This window comes from Canis aureus, chromosome 4 (genome assembly GCF_053574225.1).
Source record: "Canis aureus isolate CA01 chromosome 4, VMU_Caureus_v.1.0, whole genome shotgun sequence".
In the NCBI taxonomy this organism is placed as follows: Eukaryota; Metazoa; Chordata; class Mammalia; order Carnivora; family Canidae; genus Canis; species Canis aureus.
The window spans coordinates 48,763,586-48,784,750 of NC_135614.1; the positions used below are offsets into that span (position 1 = coordinate 48,763,586).

The following is a 21,165-nucleotide window of genomic DNA, read 5'->3' on the forward strand; positions in this document are numbered from 1 at the left end:
CCTTCCCTTGGTGGAGCTCCAACTTTCTCCAGGATTTACTTGTTTAAAGGGTTTGCCCTGTCTGTTGAATACTCCTTTGTTTTTCTGAACCTCTGGATGGGAATTGGGATCCCATACTGCTAAATTCTCCCAGGAGGATCCTTCTCCTGGGAAGGCAGCCAGTTTTATATTTAAAAACTTGGGTCCCTCCTTCTGTGCACTTTTAACTAAATGGACAGATTTAACCAAAATTACCTTAGAAATTCAATGACCATTTTGGGAACTTTCAACCTCCCTTCCTTGACTAAATTAGAAGATAGTGACTCTGAAATTAGACTGAATGGGATGCATATTTTATATGGTGCCTAGGGGATTCCAAACATACTCAGGTCTCTAAAATTGCCTCTTTAAATATATCATTTCTAAATTAACTAAGGCAAATACATGATTGAAGAAAGACACAAAGTCTTCTAAGTCTTCTTCCCCTCTCTTCACTCCTCTTTGTATCAGAAGCCATCTTGTTCTCCTCCTCCTCTGTCTTCAGGCTTGGCAATGGCTATCTTGCAATGGCCCTGCTCTCCACTTTTCTTCCACTTTCTCTTCTGTGGCATCTCCACCTCCTCTGCACCCTCCACTTCCTTACTTCAGTCTTCTCATAGCCAACCTGGGGAACTTTTTAGATAAATCCCTCTTAAGGGACTTCCTTTAAAAAAAAAAAAAAAAAAAAAAAAAAAAAAAAAAGATCCTAAACCTGTTGGGGACAATGGAATACATTCTTTTTGATTGGTACAAGAACCTTCCGAAATGACTCCAAAAACAAACAAACAAATAAATAAAAAACAGCCTTAAAAGGATCTTTACTGTATACAAATAAAAATCCTTACCAAAAGGCATTGGTCATTTGAGCAGATAACCTTACTTAGTTTATCTCCTAGAAACACAATTTAGATTCAAGTACCCTCAAAATTTTGTTCCAGATTGATGACATGAATTTTAAAATAAAACTCTAAGGTTTCTCCTTATGTTTATCTATGTATATGTGTCATAGATACATATTTCCCACCTCCAGATAGTATTGCCAAAATTAATTTATAAAAGATCCTATTTCATTGGCTCACATGGAAAATTAAACACATACATAAATTAAATATTCCAAAAATCTCCAGTAATATAATAGAAACCAGCCCAAAAAGGGCAGCCCAGGTGGCTCAGCAGTTTAGCACTGCCTTCAGCCCAGGATGTGATCCTGGAGACCCAGGATCAAGTCCCATGTCCGGTTCCCTGAATGGAGCCTGCTTTTCCCTCTGCCTGTATCTCTGCCTCTATCTCTCTCTCTATCTCTCTCTCTTTATCTCTCTGTGTCTCTCATGAATAAATAAATAAAATCTTAAAAAAAAAAAAGAAACCAGCCCAAATGTTTTCAAATTCATATAATCTGAAATAATATTTGATAAATGCTAGTTTAAGTTTACTAGTTTAATAAAAACTAACATTTCTTTGGAGTTATCAGTATTAAATGTAATACTAATCATAAAAGCTCATGCTATCTCTGTTACAAAATGTATGAACATCAGAAATAACTTAAAATGGTTAGCCATTTCATGTAAAATCCAAGTATAATTGTTAAAAACAAATAATTTAAATAAATGCAAATGAGATCAAAGTTCATGCTAAGTTAAACTACATAATAGATGTTCACTAAATATCTAGATCATTTCCAAATAAGGTAATATGGTGAGATACTGACTACTAAACATAATTTTATTTATATTTAGGTTTTTACATTTTTCTTTTGTTTTAAGATTTTATTTATTTATTCATGAGAGACACAGAGAGAGAGAGAAAGAGGTAGAGACATAGGCAGAGGGAGAAGCAGGCTCCATTCAGGGAACCCAATGTAGGACTCGATCCTGGGTCTCCAGGATCACACCCTGGGCTGAAGGCAGCGCTAAACCGCTGAGCCATCTGGGCTGCCCATACATTTTTCTTTATAGAAAGTAAAAATATTTATATCTATTAACAAATAGTTTTTATTCTACAATAACAATTTTTACTGTAAGAGGGAAATATTCTTCTAGAAATTATGTTTTTATGAATTTGCCAGTCCAAAATTATTTATTTCTTAGTATCTCCTGGGGATTAAAGACTCTAAGGGTTAATAATCTAATTAGTACATGTAAAAACAAAGCTACTAAAAATAGTAAAGACAAAAAAAATCACTGTATATGAAAAATAGCCAAGGAATCAGGAGTGTGTTTTTGGTAAAAGAAGGTATGAAGAATGGAAATGCATTTTGTTGAGGAAAATTAATTTCTCCTAAAGTAAAGCTGGTTACTTTGGAAAGGGGAGGAGAATAAGGGACAGATTCAAATGGACATAAAAGGTTTATGGAAAAGGAACCTTGGGAAAGGAATTTCATATGTAGTCAAGGTAAGATTAATATGAATTTACTTGGAATGATTTTTGGATATCAAAAGTACACTGCAAAATTAGAGTTTGGTTTTCTCTCTGTTAGAAGGACAAAGTTTTCTTAGATTATTGGTCTGTTCTTAACAGGAAATTATAAACAAAGTTTCTTTAATGTAATTCACCTAAGAAACAAAGATTCTATGTTTTGTCTTTCAGGTCTTTGGTTATTTAGAACTCCTAAGTCTTTTCTATTAAAGAGAGCTACAGCTTTTTGCAGCTATGTAACGTTCTATATTTTTTCCCTTTGTCTCTCTGGACTTGCATATGGTTCATCATAGCTTACACATGCCAACTTGTGACTCCTCTACTATTCCTGAATAAACTAATTTTGCTAGAAAATAACTGGATATTTCATTTTTTAAAGAGGTTTTATTTATTTATTTATTCATGAGAGACACAGAGAGAGTGAGAGAGAGAGAGAGAGAGAGAGAGAATGAGGCAGAGACACAGGCAGAGGGAGAAGCAGGCTCCATGCAGGGGCCCCAATGTGCAACTCCATCCTGGGACTCCAAGATCACGCCCCGGGCCGAAGGCAGGTGCTAAACCGCTGAGCCACCCAGGGATCCCCTGGATATTTCATTTTTAAGGTTGACAGCTATAATACAGCCACACCCACTGATTTATATATGGCCTGTCACACCTAACTTATTTATTCTCTGGCCATTTACAAATTTTGTCAAATGCTTCTCTATGAGAGTGGAAGATTACAAAGTAGAGTGGCTAAGGGTGGAAGCAAGACTTCCCCAAGTATGTTTATTAATACAGTTTTAACTTTTGAACCATGAAAATGTTTTGTACATTCAAAAATAAAATAAACAACCTTCAAATTCAAAATAATAGACACAAAATAATCTAATCACACATCAATTTGATAAAATAGTAACAGAAAAAAGGATTATTTCAAGCAACCTCTGACTGTACATCATTCTAACATATCTAATAATTGGATAGCACAGAATTATGTGCTTCCTAATATGTTATGTTTTAACTTCACAGCTGTACTGATGAAGTCTCCTTGTCAATGATAATTAATCTGAATCTAATCAACACATTAAACGTCTAACTTCCAATTTAAAGGAAATACAGCAAAAGTTAAACAATACTATGATTAACAATCAGGCAAGTCTAATGTGGCTAACTTTCTATAAGACAAATATTCTGATTTTTTAAAGGAAATGTAATGATAAACAATTATGCTAATTTAAAAGAGATTTAATGCTCAAATACAATGCATGAACCTGGATTAAGTCCTGTCCTGGAATCGAACATATGCACACACACATAAACACACACATGTTGTAAGGGATATTTTTAGAATAATTCACAAAATTTGAAAATATCCATCTAAATTGGATATTAAGTGATATTACAGAATTCTTAATTTTCTCATGCCGAAGTATGGCAAGACGAAGAATAGGGTATCTGCCACTTCCAAATACTTCCCAAGATAAACATGATAAAAGATTAAACACTGCTAGATCCAGGTACTGTATAATAAATATTTATTGTAGTAGTCTAACTTTTCTTTACACCTGAATTTTTCTAAACATAGAAGAAAGAAAGTTAATATACATGAGTGTGTGTGTGTCTGTGTCTGTCTGTCTCTCTGTCTTTAGAATCTGAGCACTTTTCACTACCTTCACAGTCAGCCTGTTAGCACCCTGATCATAGTCATTATCATCATTTCTCATGAGGATTACTGAGTTTATCTCCTCTTTAGCTTCCCTGTTGCTTTCCTTGTGGCCATCAGAGTTTTTCCACAGAGAAAAACAGAGTTTAAAATGTAAGAAAGATCATATCACCCCTTCACTTAGCACTCAACAATGGCTCTCCCATTTCCCTCTGATTAAAAGTCCACTTTCTCACAATGGCCTGGAAAGCCCTAATGTTATCCCTGCCCTTCCCTTCCCTCTTCTCTAACATCTGGGCTTCTTCCCTCCCCAGGGTCTTTGCTCTGGCTATTCCCTCTGTCTGCAGTTTTCTTCCCCAAGGTAGCCATATACCTGCCTTCTCTACTTCCTTTATGTTTTTACTGAAAAATCATCATTTTTGCTGAGGCCTACCTTGATCACCCACTTTAAGTGGCAAACTGCTAGATTTCCCATACTCTCTCTTCTTTTTACTATTCTGCTCTACTTTTTAAATTAATAGACTTTATATTTTCTCTTCTTTTAATTTTTTTTTTTCTTTTCCGTAGCCTTCATCACCTTGTGACATAGTGTACGTATCATGTTTTTCATTGTCTGTCTCCCCTTGGTAGAACATAAGCTCCATGAAGGCAGACATTTTTCTTTTGTTTGCTGACAGATATAGTAGCCCAAACTTCTAGAACATTTATAACTAGCAGATAGGCCTGCTTCAAAAAATATTTGTTGAATGATTGAGTCAAGGAAGTGGGTGAGTGTTGTAGAGGGGACAGTGAATTCAAGAGATGTTTAGAGAGCCCTTGTTGCATGGGTTGTTTTGATTTGGGTTTTGGTTTTAGTAGCTTATGTGAAATGGCTTTTTCATCATAACTGTCACTACCAGGTCAGTTGTAAAAAATATTTTACTTCAGAAGGCAGATAGATACAGAACAAATCATTGCAAAGTAATATTTGAATCTACATGCTTCTAAGAATTAGTAACACTGTTCATTAAGAAGACATCTGCCTTAAAATAATAGAAACTAAATTTATGAGAATTAATAAGTAGTTTTTATACTAATTTTCTGGCTTTCAGAGGGCAGGGAGCAACCTCAACATTAATGTAAATTTTCTATTTATCTGTAAGTTTCTTGAAGACATTGGTCAATTTTTTATATATATGTCATGAATAATAATCAAAATATCACAAATAGACAGAGGAGGTCAAAAGGTAAAAAGAGAAAGTTTATTCATTCCAAAGTAAACAGAGTAATATATGGGTACTAGAATAGTAGGAAATAGACATATTCCACTTTATATTTTTATGAATAATATGTAATGCATATTTTTACTTTTATAATAAAGGAGAATAAAGTTATTATCAAAAGCATAGTTCAGCACCAAATTTATTTCTTCCAGAATTATTTACATAAATTTCAATTTGGGGATTGCAAATTTTTTGCATGAATAATTGCAAACTATGCAACAGAGTGGCTCTATAGGGTGCAACACCAAAGAGGTCACTCATGTGAGACAGATTATAATCTTGAGGGGAAGTGATTCATTTGAAGGAAAATTATAAACCCAAATTAAAAATAAACAAATAAAATGCTTAAAGAAGGACCTGGCACATAATAGGTGCTACTTAATTATTACCATACCGTGACCATTATTTAGCCATCTGAGCATCAACTTCTTTCAGCCATATTTTTTTTTTTTTAAATATGGAACGCTTCATGAATTTGCGTGTCATCCTTGCACAGGGGCCATGCTAATCTTCCCTGTATCGTTTCAATATTAGTATATGTGCTGCCGAAGTGAGCACTTCCAGCCGTATTTTAATGTAGGACTTTGTTACCCTATGTGGTCCCTGGACCTAAACCAGCAGCATTATCAGAGCCAGGTTTAAAAAAAAAAAAAATTAAAGGCCAGGAATACTGAAGAACAGAATGTGAAGGACACAAAGTGTGACATGAAGCTAAAAAGGTTTTCTTCTAGCATAAGCAAAGATTAGAGCTTACATGGAGGATCCTGGTCTTTATTCTAGATTCAGCAGGAACTACTGAAAAATTTTGACAGATGTATAAATAGGTCACATTTAAGTTATTAAGTTTGCTTTAGCATCAGAGTAAAAAAAATCTCTGAGACATGATGGCATGGGCCAAGTAAATGGAGGGAAATCAGTAAGGAGATGACTGTGGTAGTTTAGGTGGGACTACAGCATGTAGAGTGTGGGGTATAGAGGGGACAGTGAATTCAAGAGATGTTTAGAGAGGATTCAAAGATTACTCTTATATTACAGAGTTGTTCAATCAGATGAATGTTAGTCCCATTTCCTGAGGAATGTAACATCAAGAGACAAGAGGATATTATCTTAAATTGAAGATTTTAAATTTGGCCTCAGAGATGTTGAGTTTGAAGTGTTATTAGGACACCCAATAACATAGATGAATCGGTGCAAGATAGAAGTAAGTAGTCTCAGAGGAGAGATGTTGGCTGGAGATATAAATTTAGAAGCCATTCACTAGATCTCAAGGAGTTCCCATGTCTACAGTCTGGTTAGAGGGAAAAAAAATTGCAAATAAAAAAGTGATCAACAGGGGCACCTGGGTGGCAGTCAGTTAAACAACCAGCTCTTGATTTTGGCTCAAGTCGTAATCTCAGGATCATGAGACTGAGCCCTCTGTCAGGTTCCTCACTGAGTGTGGAGCCAGCTTAAGATTCTCTCCCTCCCCTTGCTCGAGTGCACTCTCTCTCTAAACAAAAAACAAAATAACAAAACTGATCAACAAAAAACATATTAATGACGCAATAGCCAGTCCCAAAAATTCAGGACATTTAGGTTAAGAGAATGCCATTTTTAAGAAATGAAAATGTATGAAATACGAAAAAATGATGTGCTAATAGTCAAATAAAAAAATAAGCAATTATGCTATTCTAGAAAAATATATATCCAAATCATACTTTCAGAATACAGAATAATTCACTAAGCAAATATTTATTTGATATTCCTTAAGCAGTATGAGGGTAGATTTCACAGTTCAAAATCCAGTAGACAGGAATTTCATAACACAGTGAATGTGAGTAACAACAGGAAACAAGATCCTTTTTTATTTTTTTAAGATTTTATGTATTTATTCATGAGAGACACAGGCAGAGGGAAAAGCAGGCTCCATTCAGGGAGCCTGATGTGGGACTCGATCCTGGATCCCCAGGATCATGCCCTGGGCCAAAGGCAGGCACTAAACCACTGAGCCACTGGGGCTGCCCAGGAAACAAGTTCCTTAAATGAAGCCGAGGGAGAGGATTATCAACATTATCAATATAAATTGCAAAAGGAATTTTTATTTATATTGTTATAAAAGGAAGGAAGTAATATATAATATGGGCTGACTGAGTAAACAGAAACAGGGAGGGAAAAATTGCTACATGATTGGAATCTCATGAACATAACAAGACTGACTATGAACCTTAGGGAAAGCAGTCAGCAAACCATTTCAAATTTTGTGATAAGAAAAACAGAAACCAATGGAATTAGCATAAAGTAGAAACAATTTGAAACCTGGAATCTAATATGTATGAAGTGAAGAAGGGATGGAAAATTCTACTTTTGAGCTAATGACTATAAGAATAGAATTAGATAGGAAAGGGAAGACTACTTGAAAAGGCAAAGAATACTAAATATATTATCTCTCCTAAGTATAATTTACAGAGGGAATCTCCAGTAGGTGCTTCTTTCAGCTGTACAAGCTTACACAATGTGCTATTTCTAAGGTTCTGTTGGGTAATTTTGACCCACCGTCTATCTAGACTGTGTACAAATGAATCATTTCAATTGATTTCTAAAAATAATAGCTAAGACTATGTTTACCTTTAATCTTATTAAATAAAGCATAAAGTTAATAGTTTGGACTCTGGAGCCTCCTTGTTTATGATTCAATTATAGCTTACAAAATGATATCTTGGGCAAGTTATCTAATTTCTCTTTGCCTCAATTATCTCATATATAAAATGGGAACAATAATATTATCTACTTGGTTATTCATGGCACATATGAAGTGAAAAATAAATGTTAGCTATTATTATTGTATAATTACATTAAATGTAAGTCATGTCTTCAAAACAGGTTAAGAATTTTTGTAAATATAACATGAAAAAATGTACTTTCTTGCATATTCTATTTTAGAATATTAGAGCTACGTTTATATAGTTGTTTGATTCACTTTTGAAGGAAAAGGTCCAGGAAAACAAGCAAATTTTCTCAAAATAATGGTGAGTCTATTTCTTCTACACCTAATCCAGGGCTCTACTTCCACAACACTATTTTTTATTAAGCAAAGTCAAAATTTTATATCTACATACATATAATATTTTCTAAACTCATTGCTTCATTGCATTTCAATCATTCCTACTATAGTAAGGATGTAGACACATGTAGGAAAGTATTTAACTTACATATTTTAAATTGATTTCAAGGTAAATATCTGAAAAATTAAAGACCCATATAGAACTCACTTTTTGCTATAAAAAATTTGTTTTGCTACTCGTCTTAGTCTATTTGGGTTACTATAATAACAAAATACAATACTCTAAGTGGCTTATAAACCCAGAAATTTATTTCTCACTGTTCTGGGAAGTCCAAGGTGCCAGTAGGTTCTGTTTCTGGTGAGGGCCCACCTCCTGTTCATAGACATCATCTTTTTGCTGTGCCCTCACTGGACAAAGAGGAGAGATTTCTCTGGGGCTCCTTTTATAAGGGCACTCATCATATTATGAGGGCTCCACCCTCCTGACATAATCACCTCACAAAGACCTCACCTCTTCACATCATCACGATGGCAGTTAGAATTCCAAAATATGAATTTTAAGGTAACACAAACACTCAGACCATTGCATCCCTTAAATAAGACAAAATAATTTGGTATTAGCGTAATTATATTTAGAAGTTGAATATTTAGTATTTAGAACAGGTTTTCAATATAATTTTTTTCTAGAATATTATAATAGTCTGCTAGGGCTGTCACAAAAAACAAAAGCAAACAAACCAAAACCCCACAGACGGGCTGGCTTAAACAACAGACATAGGTGCTGACAGGGTTGGTTTCCTCAGAGAACTCTCTCCCTTGTTTGCAGATAGCTTCTCTTGTTTCCTCTTTGCACGGTCCTGCCTCTGAGCACCCGATGTCTTCCTATGACTTAATCCCTTCCTTATAACAGCACTACTCATATTAAATTGGAGACCATTCTCATGACCTCATTTTAACGTGATTAACTCTTTAAAGGCCCTATCTCCATATATGGTCACATTTTGAGGTACTAAGTGTCAGAGCTTCAATATATGAATTCTAAAAGAGCACAATTCAGCTCCTAACCATCTTCTTTAAAATTATTTTAAATTGACCCATGTCTTGATAATTTACTGTTACATAAAACTGGTGTTTTACTCTGTGTCCCCCTTTCCTGTTTCTGCCCCTTCAAGAAATATGACTTTGTTTAAAAAACGAACTGGTAATACCTATTCCCTCTGCTTACTTTAAATAACCCAGAGAAAGTCTTTAGAACAAGCTCATGAATCATGTTCTCAACTTCACTTATGTCAAAATCCACTTCTGGAACCTTTCTTCCTGAAAATGGTTAATGATCCATGTACTATCTGACAATACAAAATTCCTTCTACTTCTAGGCTACATTTGTGGCTGCATTTCAGGAGTACAACATTTTAATATTACTACTGAAACTGGATAAATTGTCATGCTATTAAAAAGTAAGGACAAGAAGGATGTCAAAACCATAGCAAGCCTATATGTAACTTAGACTGAGTTTCAGCTTTACTTGTTTAAATTATCTTACCTCTTTTGCTCTTCAAACATGCCTTTTTCAAACATTTATTTCTCACCGTTTTCTTTCATTATCTCTCTATTTTATTTCTGAGAATGGTTAAGAATACAGTGAGAACAGCAGGGAGACAGCTGCAATGCATCTTGCCTTAGAACCTCCTAATATATATATATTTTTCATCTTACATCTTCATTTGTGAAATTATGTACATCTTTAGAACACAAGATTTTCCTGAAAAATATCCACGCTATATAAGATGAGGAGAAAAATACACATAAAAGAAATCTAGAAGTCTATTTGAAAATCTAATTGTATTAGAGTCTATATAAGTCAAAGGAGTTTCCACAAAGCAAGAAATTAAAAAGCCAATCACTGAAGGTTTTCTGGTGGAGATGCAACTTGAGATCTTTTAAGGAGAGGTGTAATTTGTATAGGGAGGAGTTTGATGGATGGCTTCTCTAAGGACTGTCAGGCCTAAACAGAGGCTTTGAGGCAAGGATTAGGAGATGTCTAAAGAATATTGAAAAGTGTTTAGAATAGTAGTGCATGTTGATTGCTTTTTCTGTATTTCATGAGGTATCGGTATGTTCATATAACATTGACAAAATTTTGGAAGTATCAATGTCCACTACCTTTTCTACTCTGGCTTCCTGAGGCAGATTCTCATTTTTTTTTCTACACCCCTGGGGGCTTTCATCATGCCTGTGGGATGAGCATAATGGGTAGAAGATCAGAATGAAAGAAACCAAACAACGGCACACAACAAATATACTAACATGAGTGTACAGCTAAGTGGGTGAAGAAAAGGGTTGGTCTAGGAGGAAGGTAGGGGAAAGATATGGATGGGATGCTTGTTAAGAGGTATTTGGAGGAATGGTCCACACAATGAATTATGGGGGAGAGAAGTGACTTAAGTGTCACTAAAAAGCGCCTTCTAAAAATATAACTTGTTTCCTGTGGACTAACATGTATTATATTAATTTATTTTAATTATATTAATTTTTCTTAAGAAGTTTCTCTTTAAATCTTTTTTGAAATTTTTATTTATTTATTCATGAGAGACATAGAGAGACTGGCAGAGACATAGGCAGAGGGAGAAGCAGGCTCTCTGTGGGGAGCCTGATGTGGGATTCTACCCCAGGACCCCAGGATCACGACCTGAGTCAAAGGCAGATGCTCAACCCCTGAGCCACCCAGGTTCTCCTCTTAGGGAGTTTCTTATTTTGAAAAGAAAATGCAGATTGCTTCTTAAAAAATGAAACTAATTTCTCTAAGCATTGAACTGAAAAGGCTTCATGCAGATGCATCACTAAAACCATAAACACATATTAGGATATGGATGATGTCCTCCTTTGCCATTCAACGAGCCTTCAATAGCTCATTCCTCGTGCTGTAGGGTTAAGCTGCCTAAGTGACTAAAAGGAAGCACATGACTTCCCTGTAGATTCCTATTAGGTTTCAGCTCACCTTCCATTGGCATAGACATACCATAAAGAAATATGGAGGCTGTAAGAGCTTTTTATATCATTAATATCAACAGTCTACTTGACAGTCTCATGTCTTGCCCAGGTTATGTGCCATAATCTAGTATTTGAACATAGAGTGAATCATGAAATATTAAAAACAAAACATATTTATTAATCCCCTACAACCATGTTCCTCAACCTTTTCTTCATCACTGCCCCTCTAAAGGAGATTTTCTTGACAAAACCTAGTTGTCACTTCTCCAAATGAAATATTAACATCACAGATATACTGTGTATCTGTTTATGTGCTGTATGTACATCCATTCTTTATACATAAAAAGAACAAGAAAGAATAAGATTCCATCTACTACCACTACCAAGAACCAGTTTTCAAATTCTTGAGGGTGATACTGCCCAGATAGAGAATGCATTCCCTGGAGTTTCCCTAAAATAAATCCATGGGTTATCTTTAAAAAATTTAAAAAGCAAAAGACTAATTCCTTTGTTGCTACCAACTGCAGCTAGACTCCTACTTTAGGATTAGATTATAAGGATAAACTTAAAGAAACCCGCAGTAAGATGACTTATGTCAGACTCTTTGCTTCTCTCAAATCTTAGTTACATTTTGCATTCCAGCTTCTATGGTGATGGTGTATAGCTTTTCTAATCTTGGATCCCCTGAGTTATATTTTAAGCAGATACTACAAATGTTGGTTCAAAAACATGTCAAGTAGAATTATTGTCTGAAGTTTATAGTGATTCATTTATCAACCTGTGAAGTTCAGACAAGTAAACCATGATGCTAAGAAAACCTGAAAGTAAATCCAAACAAAAGCAGTAGCTAGACTAATCAGTATTTCTAAATAAAAAGAGAAACATCAGCAAGCTTTTTATTAAAGAAGATGGAAACATAACAGTAACTTGAGTAGCTACTTTTGTGGAACAAAGGAGAAAAGAGAAGATTTGACATTTACTACCTAAATTTGTAATAATTTAACTTTGATTTCAAAGACACACACACACACACACACACACACACACACACACACCTTCTTTCTGCCTAGATATGCTTATGTTTCCTTGAACTGAAATTTATATTTTCACCTTAATAACTGTAAACATTTTCTCAGAAAAAAAGGGAAAAAATTTCATATAGGTTTGGAGTACTTTAATTGTGGTAGTAATGAATGTTCCATATTACCTTTAATTGAAACATATATATTACTAGTAAAATTCATAAATCACAAGTGAAGAAAAAAACATGGAGTCATAAATTTGACACATTATACATTAAAATAGATACATCAACTATTAAAATAAATGTATCTCTTACTGAGAAAATAGATCAAAATCAAATCTAATAGTTCACTTACCAAATCAGACATTCACTATTGAATCATTACTTATTGAATACTGAAGAAGATACATCATCTATCAAATCAAATACCTTCTCTAGTAAATCAGCCTCACCATCTGATTTAAAACTGTCTCCTACTAAATCAAAAAACCACCCAATAAATCAAAGCAATATTGCATCAAAGAATTTCATTTAAAATAAATACAGTGCATCACCAGACAGCATATATCATAGTAAAGGTATCATTTATTAAGAGAAAGATATGCTTTTTGCCACCTAATTCTTTCAAATGGGTTCCTTTGGATACAGTATAAGCTTATGCATTTAGGCTGCTTTTAACTATCATTTTTTAAAAAACATATTTTCTAAGCAAATAATACTCAATGAGAAGGAAGTGTCTGAGGATCCTTAAGAGAAGTTTAAATAGCTCCAGCAGGTTATATAAGAGTAAAGAACTTAATGGTAGGTTAATTTTGCTTCATTATTTTCTATTCTGTTAAGTGTGATAATTTTTTTTTTGTTGTTTTGTTTTTGTTTGTTTAATCAGTTGGTGGAAAAATAATGGAAAGCAGGGACCAAAGTCCTCTTTCTTTCACTATTTCCACATTTTTACAAACACTTAGAGCTTTAAGGTCTCCCTCACATTCTACAGCACTCCCTCCAGTCAGCTGTGGCTAGAAAAAAGTGCTAAAAGCCTGGATGTGGGATAGCTGAGGAACATTCCAAGAATATCTTTGTAATTCCCAAGTTTCCTAGAGAATTTAATGCAAAATATTTTCTGCAGATTTATATTAAGAAATATTTCCTTTTTGTTTGGTTGTGTATTTTAAGTCTTTGAAAGCTATATAGTATACTATTTTAATTCAGAAGAGACTTCTTTTGCTTGAAGAGATACTCAGTAATAAATCCTATCAAAAATGGTCATCAATTTTTTTAACTTTAGGTAAATTCTACACCATACATGGGGCTCAAATTCACAACCCCAAGATCAAGAGTCTCATGCTTTACCAACTGAGCCAGTCAGGTACTCCGCATCAAATTATGATTTTTAACTCAAAAATTTTACCTTTAAGCATGAAAATTGGAAGGACACAAGACTCATCTGATTTCATCTAGGAAATTGCTACAGTTATCCACTGAACTATCAACTATATAGACATACAAACTTCTAGAACTTAAACTCACCAATATTACCAATATATTAAGATTAATTTCCCATAAAGCTGAGATTCTTAACTGGTTGGATAAAGAAAGAGGCAGTCACTGCCTCTTGCTTATTTGCAATAGTCTGCAAATAAGCATTTGCTCTTTAGGATAGTTTGAAATAGAATTAATTGTTTAAAAATCAGAAATTCTAATAGAATTTTGACAATATATTCTCCAGAAAAAACTAGAATATTTGATAGTACTGGGCCCAGGTTTTCTTCAGGAGTAGAATTAGAGCTGAACAGTAACTACTATATGGAGACAGGAGGACCTATGTTTTCCCATGTAATCACTTGTCCCATTTATTTGCAAAGTCTTTCCAATTTTAAAGTTCAGTTTCCTTCTCACATCATATATCCGTTAAGTTTACATATTTACATTACCTATTTAGTCCCTGTAAGTCCTTGATTTATAATCTTATCTATAAAGCCCGTCACTCAATAAGTAATTTTGAGTATTGCTTTGTGCTTGTATATTTTTGAGAGCTATATGAATACAAATGAAGTTGAAGACCCAGTTCTTGTCCTAAAGCAGCTTTCTGCCTTGCTAAGAATATTAAAATTCCCACAAAGGGGTAGAGAATTGGGCAAAAATATTACAATAGTAATAGTAACAGTTTAATTAGCAAATGCAGTAGGTAAACTGAGACACGTATGGGTGGAATTTAATACTTACATTGGATTCAATACATGGGAAAGCTTAAAAGAATGTATTATGCATACCAAAGACTTAAAACTTGTGTGTTTTTAAGAACAAATAAGTAGGAGGAATAAGTAATAGTTAACTAGTCAAAAATAAAAAAGAGTGAGTATCTTAAAAGTAAATGAGGCCTGATGGCTAGAAAGAAATTTAAAGTTAGACCAGATTTAGATTTAAGTAAGTTGGATAAATATGAACAATTTTAAGGCTATATATCCGAGTAAAAGTATCATTGTGTTAATGTTGCATAAACCTTGACTCATCCTTATGACTGTTCCCTGTACCCTTCTTGTATCTTTATTCCATTCAAACTCAATAATAATTTAAAGTTTTGTTTTTCTCACTACAAATATGACCACTCTACTGTTTGTTTTGAGATACTCTTGCCTGGTTGAGGCTCGAAAATAGATTGTAAGTCATTTATTAGTTAGTCAATAAGACCTAGCCCTCCCTTATTGCGAGCTATTTATAAAATGTGGCCTAAACATGTTTATTACTGATCAGCAGTTTCTCATTATTGCTCTGTTTCTGTCGATATAAACATTGATTAATTGTAATTGCAGTTTTGGCCAGCGTGGATTGATTAGAACATAAAGTAACAAGAATCGTACAAGAATGTCAAAAGGAAGGAACAGTTCCACAGAACATTTGGAGGATATGCTGATCCGTTCAAGGTGGAGGGCATATGTTGCTTGAGCCAGCAGAACAGAGAAAAAATAATCACATTAACTTAAGATATGAAATGAATGACTAAAGAAAATTTGGATCTCTATAATAAATGTATTCTAGTTTTCTATTTTTTATGAAATAAGTTACTGACCTGGAAAAAGTAACACTTTTTAAAGTCTTTGATGTTAGGTTAAGTTTCATTGTCTTTATTTTTATTCTGAGGAATTTGTAAAATATTAAGATAATAATGCACATACCTAATTTTATAACTCTTCTCTTTATAAATGATATGGGATTTTAGAAACATAAACACCCATAGAAACTGTCTGGATTCTAAGTACTTAAGGGGTTGTGTCTTATGCTGAAACATTCTTAAGAAATGAGTTTCTGTGACTTCTTTGAAAAATAGTGTCTCAATATTCTTTCTGTTATATACTCAACCAATAAATTTAAGTATGCACCAGGGTCAAAGGTCTCTGCTAAACTTACTAGAAAACTGAAAATAAATTAAGACCCTATCTTTGTCCCCAAATGGCTCTTAGCTCTTCCCCACCCCCACCAAAAGAAATGAGACACACACAGGAATTTATAATACAAGACAGAAAGGGACATACCCAAAGTGCTTTGAAAGTTCAGAGAGGGAAGTAGTCATACTTCACCAAAAAAAAAAAAAAAAAAAAGTTAGGAAAGGTTCTTGGAAGAAACGTCACTTGCATCTGGACTACATGGATACTGCTCATCCTTTTTATGAGTAACTATTAGAGTAGAAGGCATTTCAAGGCAGAGTCAGACCACACCAAGACTTATGGAGCAACAAAGCAATGGGTATAAGATTTGGAAATGCTCAGTATGAATGTTTCTAAAGGACACCAATCTTTAAAACGATTCTCCAAGCAAGAACGTCGGTAGTAGTTCAATTTGTAATTTGGATAAATACGAAGCTGTGATGATTCCAGAGTGGGTCCCAGAACTCTGTTGATGCTTGTCTATTCCACCGCCCTACCATTTTTGCCGTCAACTTGATCACTTGTGAGGCTGGTAAATACTTCTAGCACACCTTTTTTGTACTAATGAATGAATGAGAATTCATTCTCATTCTTTTTGTACTAGTGAATGAGAATGTGGTGAGAGAAAGGAAAGAGTGGGAAATCAAGCTGGATTAAAAAAAAAAAAAAAAGCATGAGACTACAGTGGATTGTAGACTGTATTGATTATGATGCACTCACTAGCCACAACAGAAAATAGATGGAACTGCTAGGAGTGACTTGTTTTTTGTTTTGTTAAACATAGCAGTGATCTGATCAGAACTCCATCTTGGAAAGATATTTGGTGCTCTTAAGGGAATTAATGTCTGCAGAGTTTGTAATAAAAGGCCATGATGTTCTCAATTTGCTTTGGAGATGAAGCAATAAACCTATGACTGATTGGATATGAGGGTTTATGGAATTGTGATTGGTTGACAGCATTACTTCTACATCTAAAAGAACAGCATTGGGGGATCCCTGGGTGGCTCAGTGGTTTAGCGCCTGCCTTCAGCCCAGGGCATGATCCTGGAGTCCTGGGATAGAGTCCCACATCAGGCTCTCTGCATGGAGCCTGCTTCTCTTTCTGCCTGTGTCTCTGCCTCTCTCTCTCTCTCTCTGTGTGTGCGTGTGTGTGTGTGTGTGTGTGTCTTTCATGAATAAATAAATAAAATCTTAAAACAAATAAATAAATAAAAGAACAGCATTGCTATTACCAGATAAGAGATAATGAACTGTGTGAAGCAGAGTAAGTTTAGTGTTTCCCATTTTGAGTTTTTGGCACTAAGTGAATGCACAGAGAAATTAAATCTACTAGAAAGTTGTGAATGTCTGACTCATTGTCATAAGGGAAGAGTAGAAAATAGCATGGTGGACTACTTTGTTAAGAGGGTGTATAAAAAAGTAGTAGGGGGGAAGGGCCAACAACAAAAATCTTCGTAATGAAAAATTAATTTGAAGTCCAATAACTCATTTATTTTCCCTGGAGCCTGAATTAAGTTATAAAATTCGCTCAGCAGTTGTTTAACTATAAAACAAATCATTTCCAATAATAATGATTCATTTATAAAAGACATTCCTAGGAAAGTTAACTCTAATTCCTTCCTTCTTTAAAAGTATTTCCTCCTCTGGCTTTGCATTCAAATACTTAGCCCTGCAGACAAAGCTCTTTGCTCTTTCTATTCACTATTCACTTAGCTCCCTACATATTGTCTAGTGCAACCTTTGTAGTCTAACTGTTAAGTAAAGACCTTAAATCAATTAAGCACAATCCATCAAGTCAATTACGAAACTCTAAAACATTACAACTCTCAAAGTCTTCTTTGTTTTCCTTAATGAAAGAAGAGAAGACAAATTCCTCACTCACTAGTTTGGTTTTTAAAAAGTTGCCTAGACCTAAAATCCAACATAGGGTATTGACTTTTCTACATGAAAAACAAATCTGCAAGATTTTGGGATTACATCCAATAAGTGATTTATTTTGATCAAAGAGTAAAAATTACCGTAGGTAACTGTGTAATATGGCCAAGTATAGATTATTCTGCTCCTGAAGATGCAATACTACTTACTTCTGCCTTTACTTTTAAAATTTTTTCCTCCTGTAACATATCTTCAAGGGCTACAAGCACTAATGGCTTTGATCAAATACTTAAAATCTACCAATCCTGCTCATTTTAAGGATCTGACATAACTTGGTTTGATTTAAACAAGTATTCATTTTAATTTTAGTCATTTTATTTCTAGTTCATCTTGTCAGACATATACAAATGTTCACTTATTCTGATTTTCTGGTAGGTGATTTACAGAGATAAATGAGGGTCCCACCCCAGTCACTTATCACTTGAACACAACTCTTATGAAACATTGATCACCCTGAAGAGTTGGAAGAACAGATTATTATTAAAGAGGTTAATAGTGAGACTTAAAGGATTCTGGAGGAAGATAAACTTGATTTTGACACATATTAACATTCATTAAGTTATTTAACCTCTCTCAGCTTTAATATCTCCCTACTAGAATAATTGTGAGAATGTATGGAAGGCACTTTCCACACAGTCCAGCATGAAGTAAGCACAGTATAAATGATACTTAATGTAATTGTATTTCTGAGTTTCATGTGGCTCACAATCATGCTTTTGCCAGAGCTATTTCATTTAGCTAATGAAATTATAGTAAGTTCTCACTATTTCTCTCTGTCTGTCTCTCTCTCTTATCAAGTTCTGTCACAGTTTTGGTTTCCGTCCCACAACTCCCTGTGTTGTTAATGTAATGGGAGTATTTCCCTCACTTTAAAGATAAGGAGAACAAGGCTACAAAAGATTAGGTTTTTGTCCTAGGGGTAAAATAGGAAGTGACTGAACTGAAATTGAAATCTGATTTCTCACCAGACACTCATTTTAATAAATGTTATTTAACCATAGTAATTCCAATAATACTACAGGGTATTTCCTAAAGAAAACAAAAACACTAATTCAAAAAGATATATGTACCCCTATGTTTACTGCAACATTATTTACAACATTCCATTCCAACATATGGAAGCAACCTAAGTGTTCACTGATATATAAAGGAATAAAGATGTGGTATATAAATACAATGGACTATTACTCAGCCATAAAAAAAAAAAAAGAATGAGATCTTGCCATTTGCAATGACATGGATGGGCCTAGAAGGTATTATCCTAAGTGAAATAAGTCAGACAGAGAAAGACAAATATATGCTTTTACTTACATGTGGAATCTAAAACAAACAAACAAACATATGAACAAACAGAAAAGCAGAAACAGATCCATAAATACAGAGAACAAACTGGTGATTGCCAGTGCGGAGGAGGGTGTGGGAACAAGCGAAAAGGGGTAAAGAGGAGCAGGAGGTACAAGCTTCCAGAACTTAATGAATAAGTCACAGGGATAAAAGGTACAGCATAGGGAATATGGTCAATGATATTGTAATAGTATTGCATAGTGACAGATGGCAGCTATACTTATGGTGAACATAGTGTAGCATACAGAGTTGTTGAATCGATACGCTATACACCTGAAACAGGTAATAACATGTGTCTATACTTCGACAACAAAGTTTATAAAATAAAGCATATTATTTAAAGTATGAAGAATAAAAAAATAAAAAAAGAACTAATTTTTGTCTCCTGTAATTATTACTTTCTTTTCTGTGTTTGGTAGAAAACAATTACTATGGTTGTATGTTGTATTTGTTACAAAAAACTTTAAAGAAGAATCCTGATAGATATGGATTCTAAGCTTAAGTTTCACTTTATAATCGTACAATGCTGTTATAAACTTTAAATTGTCTTCCCAATCATTATTAGTTGGTTTTTCTTTTCCATCACTGCACAAGAAACAATTCAAGTATTAAAGAAGACACCAAACTGGTTGGAGGTTGGTATGAGTGCCCCATTCTCTCTGAGAGCAGCCATGAAGACAAAGTCCTTAGATTTATGAGTCCTTTCTCCTCAAATAATGCTCTCACTCATTCAAGCTGAGTTGAGGAAGATAGAGCTGGGGAAGGAGTTGCATTAGACTTTCCGGTGTTCTTTTATAAAAAGCTTGGATATGGGATCCCTGGGTGGCTCAGCGGTTTAGCGCCTTCAGCCCTGGGGCGCGATCCTGGAGTCTTGGGATCAAGTCCCATGTTGGGCTTCCTGCACGGAGCCCGCCTCTCCGTGTCTCTGCCTCTGTGTGTGTGTGTCTCATGAATAAATAAATAAAATCTTAAAAAAAAAAATTTGGATACTGTTGGTGTCGCTTGGAGTTATTGAACTGGTGGCTGTATCATTTCTATTTGAAAAATGTAGGAAGACCCTGCTGTGTGAGTTGGAGGATGTGAACAAAGTGAATGATTCCATGAATGTTGATTTATTGCTGAACACAATGATGTCTTAATTGAAAAGCCACCTGTGTAGCAAAAGAAGGACTTTATTATTAGGTGTACTATGTTTTTAAATAAATAAGAACATGTAAATTTTGAACCAGGAAGCCTGTACCATTTCCTTTACTGTTTAGAAAAGACTATTCCTCTCTTTTCTTCGATTGTAAAACATACTAGTTTTTCATTTTATGAAACCGTAATTTGAAGGAAAAATGTCCATTATTCATAACTAAATCTCTAATCAAAACCTAGAATTTCACAAAAACTGGAGAATTGGCAAATAATGTGACATCCAGTCCAGAACAATTATGTTTGATTTATAAGGAGCCTCTTGTCTCTTCATTTAAATGTAGCCATGTGCCCATACAGTCATCTGTCAGCCTGGGAGACTTTCCAGATAATCATAATGTCACAAAGTTAGTACTTTTAATTTTTATTTCATCTCCCGCAAGTATGAACTCTGATTGTAATTACAGCTTCATCTGCTGTTGAATGATTTTGTTTTATCAGACAACGACAGTGCTCTAACTACCACACTGCTGGAGAATAAGGAACCTGCTTAAGATAGGAAACAAGAATGCTGAGCTTTGTGGAGTAAAAAATAATCCAATATTATAGAGTATACACAATATGTGCCTTGATGTCATAGGAGTTAAATATTTAACCCCCATAACATAGCTCCATACCAGAGTCATGCGTTGTTTACTCTGGCCAAAAAATTTAATTGGAGGGGACAAAACCTAGAGCAAAAAATGCTCTAGTGGAAAAAGCAAATTTACATGTAGAAATAATCCAACTCAATAGAACTGATCGGTTGAGGTAACCATTGTTTAATAAGATAAGGGAATCTAAGGAATATCCTTCTCTGGCCTTATTCTACCATACATTTACCAGTTAGATAAAATATTAGTGAATAAGGCCTTTCCCACTCAATCCTTGATCAAATG

At 34.4% G+C, this 21,165-nt stretch overlaps 1 protein-coding gene and 1 non-coding gene across 9 annotated transcripts in view; both read right to left on the reverse strand.

Annotated features, from left to right (window-relative positions):
* LOC144312683 (uncharacterized) overlaps nt 1-21,165 on the reverse strand; it is a 2,041,845-nt gene that overhangs the window by 1,942,304 nt on the left and 78,376 nt on the right. The gene's annotated exons all lie outside the window — the stretch shown is intronic.
* On the reverse strand, nt 5,792-5,898 carry LOC144313130 (U6 spliceosomal RNA). Its single transcript, XR_013378853.1, has one exon. It is a non-coding gene; the product is annotated as a U6 spliceosomal RNA (small nuclear RNA).